Consider the following 23,055-nt stretch of genomic DNA (forward strand, 5'->3'; position numbering starts at 1 on the left):
GACTAGACGGACCTTTGTTGACAAAGTAATGTCTCTGCTTTTCAATATGCTGTCTAGGTTTGTCATAACTTTCCTTCCAAGGAGTGAGCATCGTTTAATTTCACGCCTGCAATCACCATCTCCAGTGATTTTGGAGCCCAGAAAAATAAAGTCAGCCGCTGTTTCCACTGTTTCCCCATCTATTTCCCATGAAGTGATGGGACCGGATACCATGCTCTTAGTTTTTTGAATGTTGAGCTTTAAGCCAACTTTTTCACTCTCCTCTTTCACTTTCATCAAGAGGCTCTTTAGTTCTTTTTCACCTTCTGCCATAAGGGTGGTGTCATCTGCATATCTGAGGTTATTGATATTTTTCCCGGCAATCTTGATTCCAGCTTGTGCTTCTTCCAGTCCAGCGTTTCTCATGATGTACTCTGCATAGAAGTTAAATAAGCAGGGTGACAATATACAACCTTGACATACTCCTTTTCCTATCTGGAACCAGTCTGTTGTTCCATGTCCAGTTCTAACTGTTGCGTCCTGACCTGCATACAGGTTTCTCAAGAGACAGGTCAGGTGGTCTGGTATTTCTATCTCTTTCAGAATTGTCCACAGTTTATTGTGATCCACACAGTCAAAGGCTTTGGCATAGTCAATAAAGCAGAAATAGATGTTTTTTTTGGAACTCTCTTGCTTTTTTGATGATCCATAAGATGTTGGCAATTTGATCTCTGGTTCCTCTGCCTTTTCTAAAACCAGCTTGAACATCAGGAAGTTCACGGTTCACATATTGCTGAAGCCTGGCTTGGAGAATTTTGAGCATTACTTTACTAGCGTGTGAGATGAGTGTAGTTGCATGGTAGTTTGAGCAATCTTTGGCATTGCCTTTCTTTGGGATTGGAATGAAAACTGACCTTTTCCAGTCCTGTGGCCACTGCTGAGTTTTCCAAATTTGCTGGCATACTGAGTGCAGCACTTTCACAGCATCATCTTTCAGGATTTGAAATAGCTCAACTGGAATTCCATCACCTCCACTAGCTTTGTTCGTAGTGATGCTTCCTAAGGCCCATTTAACTTCACATTCCAGGATGTCTGGCTCTAGGTGAGTGATCACACCATTGTGATTATCTTGGTCGTGAAGATCTTTTTTGTACAGTTCTTCTGTGTATTCTTGCCACCTCTTCTTAATATCTTCTGCTTCTGTTAGGTCCCTACCATTTCTGTCCTTTATTGAGCCCATCTCTGCATGAAATGTTCCCTTCGTATTTCTAATTTCTTAAAGAGATCTCTAGTCTTTCCCATTCTGTTGTTTTCCTCTATTTCTTTGCATTGATCACTGAGGAAGGCTTTCTTATCTCTCCTTGCTATTCTTTGGAACTCTGCATTCAAATGGGTATATCTTTCCTTTTCTCCTTTGCTTTTCGCTTCCCTTCTTTTCTCAGCGATTTGTAAGGCCTCCTCAGACAACCATTTTGCTTTTTTGCATTTCTTTTTCTTGGAAATGGTCTTGATTCCTGTCTCCTGTACAATGTCACGAACCTCAGTCCATAGTTCATCAGGCACTCTGTGTATCAGATCTAGTCCCTTAAATCTATATTTCACTTTCACTGTATACTCATAAGGGATTTGATTTAGGTCATACCTGAATGGTCTAGTGGTTTTCTCCACTTTCTTCAATTTCAGTCTGAATTTGGCAATAAAGAGTTCATGATCTGAGCCACAGTCAGCTCCCAGTCTTGTTTTTGCTGACTGTATAGAGCTTCTCCATCTTTGGTTGCAAAGAATATAATCAATCTGATTTCGGTGTCGACCATCTGGTGATGTTCACGTGCAGAGTCTTCTCTTGTGTTGTTGGAAGAGGGTGTTTGCTATGATCAGTGTGTTCTCTTGGCAGAACTCTATAAACTCTTTAAAAACTATAAACCGATTTTCAGTAGATGGCTTTTTATTGATATAACATATTTTAAAATTAATATTAACATTTTATGGCTAATTGACATTGACTCAGGATGGCACCAAAATGATCCTTTTCTGGTATATATACATAGTACTAAGTTTTTGTTGTTTTTTGTTTTGTTTTTGGCCTTGCTACATGACATGTGGGATCTCAGTTCCCAGACCAGGGATTAAACCCATGTCCCCTGCAGTGGAAGCACAGAGTTTTACACTGCGCCACCAGGGAAGTTCCAATACTAAGTTTTATGGTGTATATTTTTAGGTTTTCTTAGGTCTATATATTAATGTCACATATATATGTGTGTGCATATATATTATATATATATATACACATGTATATAATGCATTTAGTCTAGGTAATATGCACATATGTAATATATATGTTTTCCTTTTTTCTAAATATGGACTAAACTGAATGATTATAATAATAAATTATTAAATGTTGATCTATAACACCTATATTAAGCAGTGATTTTCATGATATACTAACGTGTAAGTTTTTGGTGAGAGAATAGTATCTAGGAAGTGTTGGAACATGGTTGCTTATTTCTAACTGGATAGACCTCAGTAGATGATGCCTAAAGACAGAGGTTCGATGCACGATACTGGATGCTTGGGGCTGGTGCACTGGGACGACCCAGAGGGAGGGTGTGGGGAGGGGGGAGGGAGGAGGGAGGAGGGTTCAGGATGGGGAACACAGGTATACCTGTGGCGGATTCATTTCGATATTTGGCAAAACTAATACAATATTGTAAAGTTTAAAAATAAAATAAAATTAAAAAAAAACATAAAACAAAAACAAACAAACAAAAAAAAAGACAGCACAACAGATTATTTTCCAAGACTTCATCATGAATTCCAAATGTACCATAAATTGAACACTATATACATTTGTCTCAGTGGGATGTTTCATTTTGTAAAAGAAAAAAAGGCTTGGCGTTCTCCAGTTTTGAGGCAGCAAGGTATGGTAGAGATAACATTTGTTTGGGAGTTGGGAGTCGGGGTCAATAATCGCCAGCAACTACAAAGTGTGTGAACTTGGGCACAGGGCTGATCTCTCTGCATCTCAGTTCAGATATGTGTAAACTCTAAGGTTATAAAGATTACAGGACCTAAGGCAGGACCCATGGCCCTAGGAATGAGAACTTGTGCTGTTGCCTGAATAACCAGGCTTTACTCATGTTTATTTAAAACTGTGTATCTCCCAGAGGTGTTGCTCCTCCCTTCCTCATTGGCTCTCAATTGTCCTGTCCTCTTGTCATTCCTTCTCAGACCATCCCATACACTGTGTGGGGCAGCTCAAGAATACATATGGAGGTCCATATGCCATATGTCTAAATATTTACAAGCTGTAAATCAAGCTAACACACTGCTAAATTAAATACCTGCTGTCTTCCAGTCTGATAAATCTACATTCCCAATGGCCTGGAAGGCTACTTTGACTTTGGAATTTTCAGACCCTTTGGGGCAGGTGGTGGGGTGAGGAGAGCTGGCCCTAGTCTTTTGTTCCTGTCAGCTTTCCCCTCCAACCCCTTGCTCCACCCGCACTGTGAGGGTTCGCATTTCTGTTTGTGTGGACACATCAGCTCACCCCTCAAAGTTTCTTCCACACTCCCCAGTCACTTCTGGACCACCAGAGGGTGGATACACTCTGCCATCAGGAGAATAGACTAGGTAAAGGGACCACATGGGACCCGGTTGCAGATTTAGGGCCACCAGGGAAGCAAATTCTGGGATTTCCAGATACCTAGAGTGTGGTGTAGTTATGGGGGTAGGGGTAGACCAGCCTCCTGGTGGGTATACACTCCAAGTCTCATGGATTTTTCATTCTATGGGAAAGGGAACAGTTAGGCAAGAGCCATGACAGGGTCCTCAAAAGCACAGAGCCCAGGGCTGAGGTCATCTTCTCCAGATCTAAAAGCAGGACTTTCCAGTATTTAGCTAAATATCCAATATCTTAGACACTGTATTTTCCAAAAACGAGCTCTAAGGGTGTTGCTACTGCTGCTAAGTCGCTTCAGTCGTGTCCGACTCTGTGTGACCCCAGAGACGGCAGCCCACCAGGCTCTCCCATCCCTGCGATTCTCCAGGCAAGAACACTGGAGTGGGTTGCCACTTCCTTCTCCAATGCATGAGAGTGAAAAGTGAAAGTGAAGTCGCTCAGTCGTGTCCGACTCTCAGCAGCCCCATGGACTGCAGCCTACCAGGCTCCTCCATCCATGGGATTTTCCAGGCAAGAGTACTGGAGTGGGGTGCCATTGCCTTCTCCATCTAAGAATGTTACTAGCTTTTAATATGGTACTGTATACTGTGAATCTCCAAAATTTCTGACCATGAAACACTCTGTGTTTGTGTGCACATATCTGTATGGGGACACCTCCATGGGACAAGATTTGTCAAAAATAACTTTAATATCTAATGTTATGTATTGCATATTTCTCTTCCTCCAACTACCATAGGGGATGCTATCTTCACCTGCTTTTATCTTCTTTCTTTATATTCATGCTAGATGACTTTATCCATATTGAAGATTTTAATCAACGGTATTCTGATGATTCTAAACTCTCCGTATTTCACCCCTCTTCTGAACTTCATTGTTGTTGTTTAGTCACTAAGTCATGTCTGACTCTTTGTGATCCCATGGACTCTAGTCCACCAAGCTCCACTTTCCATGGGATTTCCCAGGCAAGAATACTGGAGTGGGTTGCCATTTCCTTCTCCAGGGGATCTTCCTGACTCAGGGATCGAACCCACATTTCCTGGTTGGCAGGCATATTCTTTACCGCTGAACCACCTGAGAAACCTCCTGAGCTTCAAGTGTGTGCCTAGTTCAGTCATGTTCAACTTTTTGCGATCCCATGGACTGTAGCCCTCCAGGATCCCGTGTTCATGGAATTTCCCAGGCAAGAATACTGGAGTGGGTTGCCATTCCCTTCAGGAGATCTTCCCAACTCCGGGATTGAACCCAGGTCTCCTGCATTGCAGGTAGATTTTTAAAATCTGAGCTACCTGAGCTTAATACTTACTACCTAACATCTCCACCTGGTGATACAAACTCCACATGTGGAAAACGCAACTCATCCTCTGTCTCCAGTCCTGCCTACCCCAGCCTGCTCCTCTAATGACTTCCTTCTCTCTGTAAGTGTTTCAGCATCTGACAGTGTTTCACCCACTGCCCTGGCCAGAATCCCAGAGTAATCTTTGATTTTTTTCCCCTTGATCTCACCCCCCTCCCCAACTTATCTCCCACATTTACTGATTCTGTCTCCCTGATATTTCTCCAGTCTCTCAGATATATCAATTTTCAAGGCTCTTATCATTTCTTGCCTAAATTCCTATAATTTCCCATTTCCTCAATTTTTATTTTACACTTCAGTGAGAGTACTCCTTTTTAAATGCTAGGCAGTTGAAAAAAAGACCAAGGAAGCTTTTTGTATGCTGATATGGAAAAATCTGCAAAGTATATTAGTAAGTAAGAAAAAAGTTAGCTGCAGATCTGAGCATAGATATTAAGTTTAATGTAAGAAAGGAAGAAAATAAGAATATATATTTAATATTTATTTGTGTTTGCAAGCAGCTAATTAAAGCTATTTGATAAGGGTATTTGGGATGCACATTTCCAGATAGGATGGATATGAGATAATTCATTGTGTACCTTGTTGATTGTTTTGATTTTTGAAAATATGAATATACCAAATTAAAATTCAAAAATTATTTAAAATATACTCAAAACTATATTATGCATTATGGTGTAATTATTATGTGCTAAAATGCATAATAAATAAAAGTGAAAAAATTAAAGAATGGAAAGCTAAAATATGTTTGTCTGATCATGCCATGGCTTTGCTTAAAATGGTTCTTGGGTACACTATTACGTTTAGAACCAAGTGAAAACCATTTAGAATGCCATAGAATTCCCTTTAGGATATGGATTTTGTCCACTTCCACAGCCACATCTCTCTCCATACCCTAATTCAGCCCACTCTCTGGTCGTATTGAATGATATGATCATTGCTGTCATGTCTCTGTCTCTCGTGTCTGTGTGGTTCCACTGTTTGGAATCCCATCCAACCAGACTCAACCTGCCTGTTCATCCCAAGGCAATCTTAAGGACTGGGCTCAAATACCTCTCTCCAAATAACTCCACTGGTAAAGAACCTGCCTGCAATGCAGGAGACCCTGGTTCAATTCCTGGGTCAGGAAGTCCCCCTGGAGGAGGGCATGGCAACCCATTCCAGTATTCTTGCCTGGAGAATCCCCATGGACAGAGGAGCCTGGCAGGCTGCAGTCCTTGGAGTCACAAAGAATCAGACATGACTGAGTAACTAAGCACAAACTGAATCAAGTGACCCATTTTCCACCTGTTTTATCACTCTATACCTTTCTTATTGTACTCAACTTTTTGGACTGTATTGACTTATATGACTTTTAACCTAGTTGTGCATGCATTAAAGGTGAAGACTATTTTGTATTCATCTCTGCATCTAAATGTAGGACCTGGCTTAGCACTTATGAAATTAATCTATATGTGGAAAATTAATGAGAAGTAAATGAGTGAGTGAATGAATGGGGAAGCATATTTACAATGCATTTCTCTCTCCTGTAAGACTGTGTTGTGGACCAAATCAAGCACTGGTGAGAAAGCTATTGTTCTGCACCTGATTATTCAGTGCACCTGGCTGATGGAGTCTTGATTTTGGTGCAGTTTCTATGTTTGATTCATGTCAGTGCCAATCCCTCATACCTAAATCAGGATTATCCTTTGAAAAGTAGTCTAAAGTGTTTTCTGCCCTGACCTGAAAATTTTGCTTTATATTTTCACTTTATTTCAGCTTTCTGAGAAAGGATCAATTTTCATAATGATCTTTCCAAATTTTCCCTTAAGGAATTTTTGTTGAGGGAGATTACAAAATTCCCATCTCAGTGTTAGGGTTCAGCCCTGGAATAAAAAGACAGAATAAAGAAAAAAAAAAAAAGTAATGTGAGGTTTTTTTCCTTCATGAATTTTTTTCCATGAGGTTTTTTCCCTTCATAATACTTACGTGTAATGATCAGACACAGCATTTCATTCTCTACATATAGCTGCCAAAAAGAAGAAGAGAGCAGTTCATCTTTCCGGGAATTGAGATTTAAGTATCTCCATAGGTCATAGAACAAGTACCCTTCTAAAATTAGAAATTTCTTTTTTAAGTCTTGAGAATGTATTTTAATCACTTTTGGAATGAACTTCCTTGGAAAGACCTTATTTCTCTAAATAATGCCAAAAAAGCCCTAATTTGGATTGGCAAAATCTAAAGCAAAAAAGATTGATAACTAATCTTTCAGGTTGCCTTCAAAAAAACCTGAATTTACAGGAGTGGCAGGTTATCCTGGAACTCTTAGCAGAGTTGAGCCTCCTCACCTGCTTCCCAGGCACCAAATCTTGGTGTGGGGCTATCTCAAGGGCTTTGTGAAGGTGATTGTTGCTTGGGTATTGTGAACAAGCCAAAGGGACAAAGCCCCCCGTCACTGGCCTCCTTTTATAAGGATCTGCTTTCACTGGATATAATTTTACACTTTGATATATTCCATTTATTTGGGCTCTGGGCCCATCAATATCAAAAGTTCATAAAGATTTTAATATTCAAAAGGATTCTGTTCATGGATTACATTGAGAAAATTATTCTCTTGGACCCAACTGCCTGAATCCCACTGCTTGCTTATTGCATTTTGTCTTATGCTTTGCCTACCATTGTTCTTCTGAGATGTGAAGAAATTTGATTGAATCATAGTTTCAGGAATGTTTAAAATTAGAGAGCATTCACTCTGAAAGATATGTTAGTAATTAGGATTTCCAACTTGTGACTGAAGCAACAAATTACTAAATAACTGCATAAGCCACTAAATGAATCTTTGTTAGTGTTACGCCTGAGAACGCTGAACTTCCCTGTGTCCGTTAATGTTGTGTATAAACTCAGACACATTTCTCTCTCTCCCCAGACACATGCACATACACCTCTATCGCATATTATATGCAGGAATAGAGTATTTTGTTACTTATTATAAGCCAAGCTGAAAAAAAGCTAACTTTTTAAATGTCAGAGTTCTCAGGAACATGAAACTCATAGTTTTAGCATTTAAAATTCTATTTTTCTCAACACTAAAGGGTTATTTTAACATAGATGTTAGTGCTTATGCAGAACATCAGAAATATAGGTACATTTAGGAGATTGGGATTGACATATATACACTATTGATACTGTATATAAAACAGAAAACTAATGGGAACATAATGTATAGCACAGGGAATTTTATCAATGCTCTGTGGTGACATAAATGGGAAAGAAATACAAAAAAGAGGGGATATATATAATATACACAGCTGTTTCACTTTGCCATAGAGTAGAAAACCAATACAACATTGTAAAGCAACCATACTTTAAAAAAATTTTTTTATTTTTTTAACACCAAAAACATTTTGTATCAGGGTATAGCCGATTAACAATGTTGTGATCATTTCAGGTGAACAGAAAAATAGGTACAGTGTCCCATTTCTTCTTATTATGTACAGAATATGCACCTACTGCCACATATTTTCTGGTAAAATCAAGAGAACTTGAGGCATTTTGGTAGCCTCTGTTTGGGGAGTTATTTGTGTTTCAATAAAGGTGTATCTTTGCGGGGTGGAATTTGGAAAAGCGCATTTTCAGTAGGATTTCAAACTAGATCCTCCCTGGGCACAGAAGCTGTGATGATTGCTGCAGTATCCGTATGTACAACAAGCCTATTTGCTACGTAACTCTTACCCTTTGCCAAGAAGCAACACAACCTCATCTCTCTCATCACAAATCCCTGGGCTGGCTCTGGGGGATACCTGTCTGTTTGATTTGGCTGTGTACACCTTCTCTCTATTTCAGCAAAGTAAGATTTCCATCAGTGATTTATTAAGAAGTCTTCCAGTAGCTCCTTATAAACCTGCTCTGAAATACTATTGTGGGCCATTGCTTGAGTGGATCGATCTTGTAAGAAAACATTTGCTAGGTACTCTCTGGCAACATCTGTCAAGCTCGGGCTCCCTGTCCTTGGGTGTGATATTGCTGCTCCAGGCCAAGATAACATGGATTGGAAGAGGTGTAAATCTGACAGCCAGAAGTCAAGGAAAGAAGGGAAATGAACATACATAAGAGGTTGTTTTGAGGGAAGACAGGAATAGTCATAATGAGCCCAAAAAGGACATTTACTTAGAAACATATTTGAAACCTGGCATGTGAGGAGAGTTCTAGAGTTAAATATAACTTCACTGCATTATCCAAGTGTTGACTTATGAGGCAGTTTTGAGAGCCAAATGAAAAGCTTTTCATAAAACAGTTATTAGAATATGGGATCATTAGTTTTCTCTATGCATTCCACTGAATTATTTAGTTCTCCTGCTGTGGTTCAGATACATACATACATAAATACAGAATGTACATCCTTTTAAGCACATTAAAAAGCATTATTGATGCTTTAGCCTAGAAATTTGCTAGCTTTGTTAATATCTAAAACCTTTCTTTTCAAACTTGTACTCTGGGGTGAGATTGCACTCAAGTGAAAATGACATCTATGAGGTTCAAGATATTTAAACATACATGATAATACTTCATATGGTGTGAAAAGTTTTGACTTACAACTGAGGACAAGAAGCAATATGAGTTTTTTTGTGGGGTTTTTTTTGGTGGCAAAAAATCAAGCAACGAAGAAATCTGAGATAACCTTCTCTCATGGTTGCACCGTGAGCCTTGGTGAACCCAAGTCCCAAGTGTTCCCCCAGAATGAAAAGCAGGGTTGACGGTGCTCTTTATAAATGGAAACCTTGCTAAGAAGGGTCAACTTGGAATTATGAACACCAACCAGCTTGTTGGTGGGCAGCCAAAAATCTTGTTGGAAAAATGCCCCATCTTCCCAAACCATTTGGCTCACCTCCTGATGGAACTCCATCTGCAAGAGAAATATCTCAATGGGCTGGAGTGAGGGTAATGGAAGGATTTCAATTACCAAGGTGCATACTGGATTACTTTAAGTGGCATGGATGAACCTTAAGGCTAACTCAAGGGATCAGACCCACTATAGCTTTCCAATGCGATATGTATCTACCCTCTCTGAAGGTAACACTGTGTGCTCTTAGGTAATATAAAACAAAGGTTAGGAGTCAAAATGCAATTGGAGAGAAATCTATCAGGAAATACAAATCATAATTTCAAATGTGGAATAAGGCCAAATGATTGAGCCTGCTGAAATAATGGTCAAGGGTATTTAGAGAAGTTTGAAATGATAGAAATGATTTTAAAAATTCATGTGAATATGCACTGAGAAATATTTAGAGGCACCAATAAATAGTGGTTCCAAAGTTTTAGAGCAAAACATAATATCTAGAATATCCAGTCAATTAAAAAAAGTCAGTGACTCTGCATTAAAACACTTAAGCAAAATAGAGCTTAGCGCTAAATGAAGAGATTCACGTTTTACTGTCTTGCTCTCATGTCGTTGGCTGTGTGTGAGCAAAGCCTACCTATTGAGTGCTAGAGGATGTACTGACTTCATTTCCAGGCAAAGAGATAATGGGAGCTGTGCAGATTGGGCTGTGCGTCACTTACTGTTCCATTCTTTGCTTTTCTTGCCTCTTTGTTTTCTTCTCACATAGATTCTCTCCTATGACACCTCCTATAACTCACCTGTCTTCCTCCTTTTCTCCCATCTAAAACACTACCTCTGTCCCAAGGGTCTTTCCTCTGTCAAAGTGTCACATTCATTTTGTCCTCTTGCCAAGGCCCACGTGACTGGCCAGGCATCTTATTTTCTCTTTCAAGTCACCTTGGTAGGTGTTCTACCTACTAAGCTCCTTTGCTTCTTGTTCAAGCCAGTCAGGTACAACATGTATACTTTATATGATTTTCTGAAAAAAGGAGCTAATAGAGGAGACCAGCCTGAAACAGTATATATCTGGAAATAGCAATAATTAAAATAATGTAATGGTACAAAAATAGACATGTACTAATGGCACAGTAAGAGGCCAGAGAGGAAATCTAATGACTTTTAAAATGTCACATAGCTAAGATTTACTCATCACTTACTATGTGCTTTAACCTCTGAGCCAAGTGTCTGCCTGTAATACGGGAGACCTGGGTTCGATCCCTGGATCAGGAAGATCCCCTGGAGAAGGAAATGGCAACCCACTCCAGTATTCTTGCTTGGAGAATCCCATGGACGGAGGAGCCTGGTGGGCTACAGTCCATGGGGTCGCAAAGAGTCGGACACGACTGAGCGACTTCACTTTCACTTTCACTTTTGCTATGTGCTGAGTGACTTCACTTTCACTTTAGAAGCCCTCCTGTGGCTCAGATGGTAAAGAGTCTGCCTGCAATGCAGGAGACCGGGGTTTGATCCCTGGGTTGGAAGGATCCCCTGGAGAAGGAAATGGCAACCCAGTGCAGTAATCTTGCCTGGAAAATTCCATGGATGGAGGAGCCTGGCAGGTACAGTCCATGGGGTCACAAAGAGTTGGACATGACTGAGCGACTTCACTTTCACTTCACTATGTACTGGATGCTGAACATACTGGTATCTTTGTCCCAGTGAGCTGATGACGGCTTCATTAGGGACAAATGAGCTGAATGTTAAAGGGATTATTTCCAAGATCAGCTAACGCTGCAGCTAATATTAAATCCAGGCCACTGGGCTCTGACGCCATATTTTAACCTTTACACTCTACTGCCTTCAAAAACTGAAGTTAATAAAGAAGTTTGGAAAGTCATCATTAACTTATAAGAATTTGGGGGGATAATTAGCTTTATGCCAGTTCTCCTGCATTGCAGGCAGATTCTTTACCGTCTGAGCCACAAGGGAAGCCCATGGTTTTTTATACCATAAGTCAAATGAACCAAGGACAGTGCTACATGTTCTTTTAAGCCATGGAAAAACACTAGAATCTACAACATAAACTTTATTTCAATTCTATAGCAATGATAATTTTCTACTTATTGAACAATACAAAATATTACAGAAAGTCACATCTGTCTACAATCTATTACATATTATAGAATTGACTTTTAAGCTTCATTATAATTAAAAACAATGAAACTTTAGACACTGACAGAACAAGAAAATATTTATGTTCAAATATTAACCAGTGAACAAAATTCATTCCTCCAATGTACAAAGAGCTTTACTATTTATAAAAATACAAAGATCCAAATACCTAAATTGGCTAAGCTGAGTCACACAAGAGAAGATATCAATAATAGTGAATAAATTTGTACTGGCCAGGCCACATACACAGTGTCACAATTATTTATTTAAACTAATTTTGTTATTAAAAAGGATATGGAAAAGTTTAATATGCTGTAAAGGCCAATTAGAATGGTGGAGAGAGTTGAAACAATTTTAGATCAGGAATGGTAAGCAGTGAGGCTGTTGTGCAAAGAAGAGTTGGGATCTGGGAACATAGCCAGAGATAATGCCCAGGTAGCCGTGTTTGGCTTATAGACACTGCCAGAACTTGAACTTCAAAGAAGGCTCAGAAATTAAGATATAGCTTATGGCAGTGGTTTTCAATTTTTGACATACATCAAAATCACTTTAGGGCTCATTAATACATAGCTGGGTTCCACTCTCAGAATTTCTTATCAAGTAGGTTTGAGGTGAGACCCACTGCCTGCATCTCTAGGCTGTTCTCAGATGATGCTGATGCTACTGATCTGGGGCCCACCCTTTGAGAACTACTGACTTACAGAATCACCTGCAGATATACAGTGAAGATAGGAAGTGCAACGAAATCAACAGTGGAGAAAAAGAAAAGAGAGGAGACAGGCAGGAGACACAGGAAAGGATGGAGAAAGACACAGAGACAGAAGCAATAAGCATTAAAAAGGCTGCAACGAAAAAGGAAAACTTTCTTCCCCCAGAAAATATCCAGCCAGCAGAGATGAGTGAGACTAGAGAGGATAGAACAAGGCAGACTGACATCACTCTAAATAATGACCACAGTTCTCTCATCCGGCCTTACCCTGTTCCCTCTCCTTCCCTGCTAATGATTTTGAACGACTAATAATCTACTGTAACTGAGTCCTCTGTACCCACAGCCTCACCCCAATCTTCACCTTAACTCCATGAAATCTGTCTCTTATCTTCAGCTCACCACTGAAATTATTTTCTTAAAGGTCACTGAACCTGTAGCTCTGTTCTTAGTCCTATATTCTAGACACATTAGTGTTTCATAGTTTTGCTCATTTACTTCTCCCTTGGTTTACATAACACACCCTAACCTGGTTCGTCTTCCAAATACTGGGCCCTTGACCTGCATCTCTAATATTCTCCTTGGTTATAATAACAAAGTTTAGAGCACAGCTTCTAGAATAAATTCTAAGGTTTTCCGAAATTCTTTTCTTGTATCAGAAGAGATAAATGTATATTGCCCAGTTTGGCACTTAAAGACAGAAACGTTCTATCATTTATAATTTAGTAAATATTTATTATCTCTGGAGAAGGCAATGGCACCCCAGTCCAGTACTCTTGACTGGAAAATCCCAGGGACGGAGGAGCCTGGTGCTGCAGTCCCTGGGGTTGCTGCGAGTTGGACACGACTGAGCGGCTTCGCTTTCACTTTTCACTTTCATCATTGGAGAAGGAAATGGCAACCCACTCCAGTGTTCTTGCCTGGAGAATCCCAGGGACTGGGGAGCCTGGTGGGCTGCCATCTATGGGGTCGCACAGAGTTGGACACGACTAAAGTGACTTAGCAGGGTCGGGTGAAGATCCCCTGGAGGAGGGCATGGCAATCTACTCCAGTATTCTTGCCTGGAGAATCCCATGGACAGAGGAGCCTTGTGGGCTACAGCCACGGGGTCACAAAGAGTCGGACATGACTGAAGTGACTTAACACACTTATAGGATGTCATGCAAAACAGACACTGCAGGGAGCAAGCTTGATGAACCCTTTGCACTTATGAAGCTGACATTCTGGTGGGGAGGATACAGACTATAAACTGGCAAATATGAATATATGAGATTATTACAGACATTATCTAAAAAAATTAACAAATTGATATTGTAGAATATCCTGATGCAGCAGTACTTTTGAAAGTCAGGAAGGCTTCTCGGAAGTGATATGGAGCTGAGATCTGAATAAGAAAGAAACAAGCCATGTAAGAATTAGAGGACAAAGACTTTAAACAACTGGAAGGAGGTAAATGTTAGAGTAGAGTAAGTGAAAGGGTGAAAGATAGTGATGGGATAGAAAGACATACAGCCTCAGATACATAAGGCCTTGAAGGTCATGAAAATATATTTGAATTTATTTTTATTTTTTTGAAGGTTATGTTTTATTCAATGGGATTTTTTAGGATTTCAAGCTTGGGAGACACCATCTCAACTAACCCTGAAAGAACTGCTCTGAGGAGGTTGGGGGAGGAGTCAGGCTATATAGACTGTTGCAGCAAAGGTCAGGTAGTCTGAATATCAAAATATTTTTGTGAATTAAAGAAAATCAGATATCTTACCTTAAGGAATTTAGCGAAATGAAGAGGGACTAAAGAGCCTCTTGATGAGAGTGAAAAAGGGCAATGAAGAAGCTGGCTTAAAACTCAGCATTCAAAAAACGAAGATCATGGCATCCAGTCCCATAACTTTATGACACATAGATGGGGAAAAAGTGGAAACAGTGACAGATTTTATTTTGGAGATTCCAAAATCACTGTAGATGGTGACTATGGCCAAGAAATTAAGATGCTTGCTCCTTGGAAGGAAGGCCATGACAAACCTAGATAGTATATTCAAAAGCAGAGGCATTACTTTGCCAAAAAAGGTCCATACAGTCAAAGCTGTGGTTTTTCCCGTAGTCATATATGGATGTGAGAGTTGGACCTTAAAGAAGGGTGAGTGCCAAAGAATTGATGCTTTCAAACTGTGGTGCCAGAGAAAACTCTTGAGAGTCCCTTGGACTGCAAGGAGATCAAATCTATCAATCCTAAAGGAAATCAGTCCTGAATATTCATTGGAAGGGCTGATGATGAAGCTCAAGCTCCAATACTTTGGCTACTTTATGCTAAGAGCCAATTCATTGGAAAAGACCTTGATACTGGGAAAGACTGGGGGCATGAGGAGAAGAGGGCAACAGAAGATAAGTTAGTCAAATGGCATCATCAACTCAGTGGACATGAGTCTGAGCAAACTCCAGGAGATAGTGAAGGACAGGGAAGCCTGGCATGCTGCATCTCATGGAGTCGCAAAGAGTCAGATATGACTTAGTAACTGAACAGCAACAACAAATGTATGGGAAGATACAAGAGTTTAGATTCGCTGAATCCTTCCTTTCATATGCATCTCAGCTATTTGGGGCCAGTATCATGCGTTTTTCCTCAGTGCTCACTGAGGGGAACAACTGCAGTCTGATGGCTGCTGGATTCCTTGTTTTTCCTGGGTGGTCTTGGGGCTCAGAAATTCACATCTGGAGGACAAAATCAGCTGATGACTGTGACATCCTTAATGTGATACAAATCCACTGGAGAATTTTAAACAGAAAGTTATTATTTTGATTAATGATGTTAAGGTTAATGATTCGCCACATGTAGTTTTCTCCTTATCCAAAGACTTTGCTGAAATAATAGTAAAGGAAGAAGAAAGGCATAAAACTTTAAGAGCAATGATGAAAGGGGAGAAGACAGCAGGAGCTAAAGCATTACTGCATATTTTTGGAAAATGGAAGCAGATGGACAGAGGAATGGTAACTGACTCAGATAGATGCAGGTAATTATAACCCAAAGTATGTGCAGAGAATACCAATGAGGGATGAGTCAATTTTTATTGCCCAGGACTTGAAATCACACAAAGCAGAGTGAAGCGAAGTATGGAAATAGATGGATTGGATGAAAGTTTGCACAAAAAGCTATTATATTAGTCTTCAGATGCCTATTCTGAGCCCTGTATCAAGGTGATATCCTTTATGGCAGGAGTTTCCAACCTCTGGGATCTAATGCCTGATGATCTAAGATGGGCTTCCAGGTGGCTCTAGCGGTAAAGAACCTACCTATCAATGCAGGTAGACTTAAGAGATGCAGGTTTGACCCCTGGGTTGGGAAGATTCCCTGGAGGAGGGCACGGCATGGCAACCCACTCCAGTATTCCTGCCTGGAGAATCTCATGGACAGGGGAGCCTGGCAGGTTGCAGTCCATAGGGTCACACAGAGTTGGACACAACGAAAGCAACTTAACACTCAGGCAAGCACTGAAGTGAAGCTGATGTTATAAGAAATAAGTGCACAATAAATGTAATGCTCTTGAATCATCCCCAAATCATCCCCAACCCCACCTGGTCCATGGAAAATTTGTCTTCCATGAAAACAGTACTTGGTGCCAAAAAGACTGAGGACAGCTGCTCCATGGCAAGAAAAAGCATATATTCTACAGAGAATTTGAACTTGAGTAGCAAAGGCACCAAGGTACATGGCAGAGTGAAGGACATACACATGAAGCTTGAGGAATAAAATAGAAAATTAATCTAAAGCTTGAAAACTGAATTTCCTGTTGTAAGAATGTTGGTCTATATTCCACAGGCAAGAAGCTCAAATGATTTTTTTCTCAGAAGACACTGAAAATTCCTAGAGAACATACTTTCATATAATTCCCTACTAAACTCAGAATGAAGTCCACAACTTGACCAGTCCTGATCATGGACTAGATCTTGTTTCCAAGCACCATTAAATATTAACTAGAAGATAAGAAAATATTTGTGAAAACCCCCAATTTATCTCTCCAATAGAAAAGAGATAAACACAAACAGAAAGGAAAATCTGGAGGAAACAGAGGTAAATCAAACAGCAACATAACTATTTTTTGCTTTCGGAAGATAATTATTTTTGTCTGTATTAAGATGCTGTATCTCATTGTTTAGTCACTAAGTCGTGTCCAACTCTTGCAACCCCATGGACTGTAGCCTGCCAGGCTTCTCTGCCCATGGGATTCTCTAGGCAAGAATACTGGAGTGCAATGCCATCTTCTTCTCCAGGGGATATTTGCAATCCAGGAATTAAACCTGGGTCTTCTGAATTGCAGGCAGATTCTTTACCGACATTGCATACCTAATATGAGATTAGGAAACTAAAAAAGGAACCAACAAAGAAAAAAAGTTCAGATGAAATGAAAAATACAAGAAAACAGAGTTCAAAAAAAGTAGAACCGAAGCAAAATGACAGGAGAAAAAGAAAGACAAGACTTGGAGGATCAGGGTATCTAACACTTAACTCAGAGTGTTTCAGAGAGTAAGAAAAGACAATAAAGAACATAATGAAAGAAATATATGATGATTTCATCCAATTTGAGGACATGAATCCTTAGATTGAAAAAGTTTACAAAATTCCCAGGAGAATGAATAATAAAGACCTATTTCAAGCATATCATTAGGACACATAAGAGCGTCCTGTTAGACAAACTTCAAGAAGCTTTTGTAGAGAAAATAAACAGATTACAAAGTAACAACATTAAACACACCATTCAACTTTTCAGTGGTAACAATGCTACAGACAAAAGGCAATGGAAGAATGCTTACAAAGTACCAAGGAGAATCATTTTCAACCTAAAAATTTGTACCAAATCAAATTATCATCAAGTTTGAGGATAAAATAAAATCATTTTCATATCTGTAACTCATGCAAAGTCTCAAGAAAATTACCTCCACAAGCAAAGCACAAAATATGTATAAAAAGGAAACTACCTAGCTTTAGAATTAAAATACATCTAAACAAACAAATAAAGAAACCTCTGCTAAGTTGTCTAACACAAAAAAATGCTAAATAAAAATATTAATAGTAGTATTACTATGGGAAACAGAGAATGAGAAGTGGAGAATGGTGGCACAGAAAAACTAAGTCTTCACCAACCATAAAAGTAAGCCAATAGAGAGTATTTAAATTCACAAATCAAGAAATAGAAATCATATTATTTAGAGTGGAAGCAAACACCAGATGAAACAAGGAAATAAAGAATAAGAAAGGGATGATCTAAGGAACTACCGATTTTCACTGAAGTTTTAAAATATTATCATATATTTTTCAATTATGTGTATATATTACTTTGACCAAAACCATCAAACTTCAGGCAAAAGTTTCTTGTGGCAGAGTGGAGACTACATTGTAGTGAGGCAAGAATGGAAAGAAGTGGCTATTTCCACGCTCCAGATGAGAGATGATGGTGGCTTAGATCAAAGCGGTAGTGGTAGAGAGAGAAGTGAATAGCTTCAGTATGCAATTTAATGAAACTGGCTTAATTTACTGATACATTGGCAGTGAGGCATGAGGAATAGAGACTCCTCAAGAATGACACCTAAGATGGTACATGATGGCACCCCTTGTTAAAGTAAATAAGCCTAAAGAAAAACTCAGTTTGGGAAAGCAACTGAGAAATCAATCAAGATTTCTATTTTGTGCTTGTTGGGTTTGACATTCTCATCCAAGAAGAGTGTTAGGGAAGAAGCTAGATGGTTTTTTGAGTTCAGTTGTGGCCCCTTAAAAGAGGTTGAAGTCCTAACCTCCAGTACTTATGAATGTGACCTCATTTGGAAATAAGGTCTTTGCAGATAATCACATTAAATGAGGTTATTAGTGTGGGCCCTAATTCAGCATGAATGTGTCCTTATAACAAGGGAAAATTAGGACACATGGACAGACATTCATAGAGGGAAAATGATATGAAGACACAGGAAGAATACCATCTGCAAGCCAAAGAATGTCTGAAGTGACCAGAAGATAAGAGAGAGAGATGGAACAGATTCTTCCACACAACCCTCAGAAGGAACCAACCTTACCAACATCCTGCTTTTGGGTTTCTAGCTTCCAGAACTTGAGACGATACATTTCTCTTGCCTAGCCACCCGGTTCCTAGTGTAATAGTTTGTTAGAACAATCCTAGGAAACTAATATGCATCAGGAGATTTAGGAAGAGGGAATAGCGGAGATACACACTTTTGGAATCACATGCATGGAAGTAGAATTTAGAGCTATGTAACTGGAGGAAATCACTTCAGTGACGAGTGCAGATGGAGAAGAGGACAAGTTCAGTAGTCAGTATTGAGACTCCCATATTTAGAGATTGATCATTGGGGGAGGAGGCTCTGAAGGAAAATGAGAGAATTAATGACCCAGGAGGTCTGAGAAAACCAGGAGAGTGTGATGTCAAGAAAAAATAATAATAATAAAGCTTTTTCTTAAAAAAGAGGGAGTGAACAACTGTTTAGATGACAAGTAAGATGAAGACAATGATCACTGCTTTTGGAAACATGAAATTCATCATTGACTTGGGAGGGTCACTTTCTTCATTTGAAGAGGATTGAGGATGGAATTGGGAGTGAGGAAAGTGAGGATAGTAACTGCAGAGAGCTGTTGTAAGATGATTTAATGCGAAGGAGACCAGAAAAAGCAGTGTTGGCCAGAGGGAGGCATGGCATCAGAGGAGCAGTCTTAAAAGATGAAGGACGATGGTGTTGGACAGGTCATCTTTGTGGATATTAAGGGACACAGAGTGGATGAAGAACTTTCCTAAGTGAGGAAATCTACTCAGTAGAAGATTATGACCCAGCAATCCCATTACTGGGCTATACCCAGAGAAAACCATAATTCAAAAAGATGCATGCACCCAAATGTTCATAGCAGCATTATTTACAATAACCAGGAAATGGAAGCAACATAAATGCCCATCAACAGAAGAATGGATAAAGAAAATGTGGTATACATGTACAAAGGAATAACATGCAGCCATAAAAAAGGAATAAAATTGGGTCATTTTTAGAAATGTGGATGGACCTAGAGATTGCCATACAAAGTGGGGTAAGTCAGAACGAGAAAAATACTGTATATTAATGTATATATGTGGAATTCAGAAAAATGGTATAGATAACCTTATTTGCAAAGCAGAAATAGAAACAAGAGATAGAGAACAAATGTATGGATACCAAGGTGGAAAGGAGTGGGTGGGTGGAATTAGGAGGTTGAGATTGACATATATATACACAATTGCTATTAGGTATAAAATAGGTAACTAATGAGAACATACTGTGTAACAGAGAGAACTCTACTTAATGTAGTGTGGTGACCTGAATTAGAAGTCCAACAGGGAGGGGATATATATATGTATGTATGTATGTATATATATATATACATATATACACACACACATGTCTGCATATACATGTATGGCTGATTCATTTTGCTCTACAACAGAAACTAACACAACATTGTAAATCAACCATACTCCAATAAAAATTAATTTAAAAAAAGAATGTAAGTGGATAAAGGGACGTTAGTAATAAAAACAGGGAGAGAAAGTGTCTGAAAAATAAATGTCAGAGGAATGAGAGCTTGTGATAAAATAAGAAAAATGACTTAAAAATAACAATGTACCCCAATTTAAGGATCTTGTTTACAGAGATGTATGAATGCAAAGTAACCTCATCCTGAGAATCCTGCAGAGGGAGTTTTGACCTGTGGACAGACCCCTCACTTGCACCGGCCCCTCCCAGGACAGCTGTGGGTATTTTCTATTTGTTTACATGATGCCCCAGGATTGTGTTACTTTCTTTTCTTTAAAAGTGTTCCCAAAACTGTATACATTTCAGGACTTGAAAAAAATCTAGATTCACTCTTGCTTGGAGCAATGAATGGGACACAGACAGTTTGGGTTAGCTGAAGATTCAGGAGAGGTTAGAGAAAACACTGATGAAATGGAAATTTGCCAATGATGCATCACGAGATTTAGAGTCTACCAGAAAGACAGAGAGAATCAATGCCCAGAGGACTTATTGAGACAGTGTGGAACAAAGATTGTCAAGTCTTCTCCTCAACTTCCTTCAAGGAAGTTCCATTTTACAGCAAGGCGTACCTGCTTATGAAAGTTCCTTGGGGTATAGCCCTTCCTTTAGTCCACAGGTGGAACAACTGGAGAAAAAAAGATGAAGATAACCCACTGATGGCTTCACATCATGATATAGGTAAAGATTTGTTGAGTGGGACAGAGAAAATGCTAATTTAAAGAGGAAAAACACTAGATGAGTCTGCATTAAAATTAACAGCTGTTCATCAATGACATGACATCATTAGAAGAGTAAAAAATTGAATCACAGATTGGGAGAAGTCACTATTTGGAATATTACAGTACTGACCAAGCACTTGGATGAAGAGTTAGAAAAAGCTACAATTTGTATGATTTTGGTTAAAGTTCACTCCAGCCTTTGTCTTAAATTTTTGTGTTATTATTGTGTTTCTTCATCACAAATAGATGGGGGAAAAGTGGAAACAGTAACAGATTTTATTTTCTTAGGCTCCAAAATCTCTGCAGACAGTGATTGTAGCCATGAAATTAAAAAACAATAGCTCTTTGAAAGAAAAGCTATGGTAAACCTAGACAGCATATTAAAAAGCAGAGACATCACTTTGCCAATAATGTCTGTACTGTCAAAGCTATAATTTTTCCAGTAGTCACATACAGATGTGAGAGCTGGACCATAAAGTAGGCTGAGCTTCAAAGAATTGATGCTTTTGAACTGTGGTGCTAAAGGAAATTCTTGGGAGTCCCTTGGACTGCAAGGAGATCAAACCAGGTCAATCCTAAAGGGAACCAACCTTGAAATATTCATTAGAAGGACTGATGGTGAAGCTCCAATACTTTGGCCACCTGATGCAAAAAGCCAACTCATTGGAAAAGACCCTGATGCTGGGAAAGACTGAAGGCAGGAGGAGAAGGGGGATGAGCTGTTTGGATGGTATCACCAACTCAGTGGACCTGAGTTTGAGCAAACTCCAAAGATGGTGAAAGACAGGGAAGCTTGGTGTGCTGCAGTTCATGGGGTCACAAAGAGTCAGACACAACTTAGCAACTGAACAGCAGCAACAACTATGTTTCTACTTTATTTTACAAAAATGGAATTATATTGTACATTTTGGCTTGTACCTTTCTCCTGCTAGTAATCTATTACAATAATCAGATTTTAGAACTACAAGGCATATATAAAGCTGTTTAGTCTACCCATTTTTTTGGGCCAATGTTATTTTAAAAACTTGAGACATAGTTGGCATGGTCTTACATGTTAATTTCAGGTGTACAACATGATATAAAGTGGTTGGTGCTTTAGTTGCTAAATTGTCTCTGACTCTTTGCGACCCCATGAACTGTAGTCCACCAGGCTCCCCTGTCCAAAGGATTTCGCAAGCAAGAATACTGGAGTGGGTTGCCATTTCCTTCTCCAGGGGCTCTTCTCAACTCAGGGATTGAACCCAGGTCTACTGTGTTGCAGGTGGATTGTTTACCAACTGAGCATCACTACAGTAAGTCTAGTTCACATCTGTCACCACATAATTGCAAATAATTGCAACTGTTTTTTCTTGTAATTAGAACTTTTAAGATCTTCTGTCTTAACAACTTTCAAGTATATCATACCACAGTGTTAACTATAGTCACCATGAAACACACTACATCACAGGACGTATTTATCTTGGAATAGTCAGTTTGTATCTTTTGATCACCTTCATTCATTTCACCCATCCCTATCTCTGGCAACCATTACAGTGGTCTTCACTTCTTACAGAGTCTGGGTAGTGAAGGGACTTCCTCAGGACAACAGTACTGGTGGAGTGCTACGTCCTGATCCCAGCCCACTGCTTCTCTTCATGGTAGAAAAAGCCTTCCAGAAGGCCTTGCCTTAATTCTTTTCTTTCGCCCCAGGTTGCATCCAAATGAGTGACTGCCTCTTGTTTAAAAAAATATTTGTGAAAGACAGTTTCATAATTTGTTTCACTAGTTCATATCATATTTTGGGGGTGTCCAGATTCCTGTAGGGATGAAATTTTGATGAATTATAATATCTCTTTATCCCCAGGATAAAAAAGAAAAACTCTTCAGGAGTAGAAGGAAGAGAAACATTCACTGGTAAGAAAGGTTCAGGTTGCAAACTTCTCTTGCTTATTTATTGAGGTTAAAAGTTAAACTGGATTAGTACAATCATATTTTTCTGACACATTGACTTTCTTCTTAAGAAAACATATTTAGCTTTTTTTTTCATGAATCATTTCAGCAGAAGATCTAGGAGTTATTTCTTAGGCTGAGTAGAAATACTGGAGGCTCCTT

The 23,055-nt window shown here is 39.2% G+C and overlaps 1 long non-coding RNA gene across 1 annotated transcript in view; it reads left to right on the top strand.

The window, feature by feature from the left end:
- LOC133258468 (uncharacterized) overlaps window positions 1-23,055 on the top strand; it is a 76,234-nt gene that overhangs the window by 45,851 nt on the left and 7,328 nt on the right. The window contains exon 2 of the long non-coding RNA XR_009740035.1: window positions 1-22,857. This exon is cut by the window's left edge and continues 19,783 nt beyond it. This is a non-coding gene — a long non-coding RNA (uncharacterized LOC133258468). The remainder of the gene's footprint in view (window positions 22,858-23,055) is intronic.

The sequence above is a fragment of the Bos javanicus genome, chromosome 12, assembly GCF_032452875.1.
Source record: "Bos javanicus breed banteng chromosome 12, ARS-OSU_banteng_1.0, whole genome shotgun sequence".
Lineage (NCBI taxonomy): Eukaryota > Metazoa > Chordata > Mammalia > Artiodactyla > Bovidae > Bos > Bos javanicus.